The sequence below is a fragment of the Octodon degus genome, unplaced genomic scaffold, assembly GCF_000260255.1.
Source record: "Octodon degus isolate 3935 unplaced genomic scaffold, OctDeg1.0 scaffold00060, whole genome shotgun sequence".
Classification (NCBI taxonomy): Eukaryota; Metazoa; Chordata; class Mammalia; order Rodentia; family Octodontidae; genus Octodon; species Octodon degus.
In genome coordinates this window covers 884,023-884,549 of record NW_004524636.1, presented here as the reverse complement: position 1 = coordinate 884,549, position 527 = coordinate 884,023, and the positions used below count along the sequence as shown (strand labels likewise).

The 527-nt window shown below is 45.7% G+C and overlaps 1 pseudogene; it reads left to right on the top strand.

Annotated features, from left to right (window-relative positions):
- Window positions 1-6: 6 nt before the first annotated feature.
- Window positions 7-521, top strand: LOC101563272 (annotated as a pseudogene).
- Window positions 522-527: the final 6 nt, after the last annotated feature.

Genomic DNA, 527 nt, shown 5'->3' with positions numbered 1-527 from the left:
ACGAGCTGGTGCAGAAGGCCAAACTGGCCGAGCAGGCTGAGCGATATGATGACATGGCAGCCTGCATGAAGTCTGTAACTGAGCAAGGCGCTGAATTATCTAATGAGGAGAGGAACCTTCTCTCCGTTGCTTATAAAAATGTTGTAGGAGCCCGTAGGTCATCTTGGAGGGTTGTCTCAAGTATCGAGCAAAAGATGGAAGGTGCTGAGAAAAAGCAGCAGATGGCTTGAGAATACAGAGAGAAAATTGAGACTGAGCTAAAGGATAGCTGCAACGATGTACTGTCTCTTTTGGAAAAGTTCTTGATCCCCAATGCTTCACAAGCAGAGAGCAAAGTCTTTTATTTGAAAATGAAGGGAGACTACTACCGTTACTTGGCCGAGGTTGCTGCTGGTGATGATAAGAAAGGGACTGTGGATCAGTCACAACAAGCACACCAAGAAGCTTTTGAAATCAGCAAAAAGGAAATGCAACCAACGCACCCTATCAGATTGGGTCTGGCCCTTAACTTCTCCGTGTTCTATTAC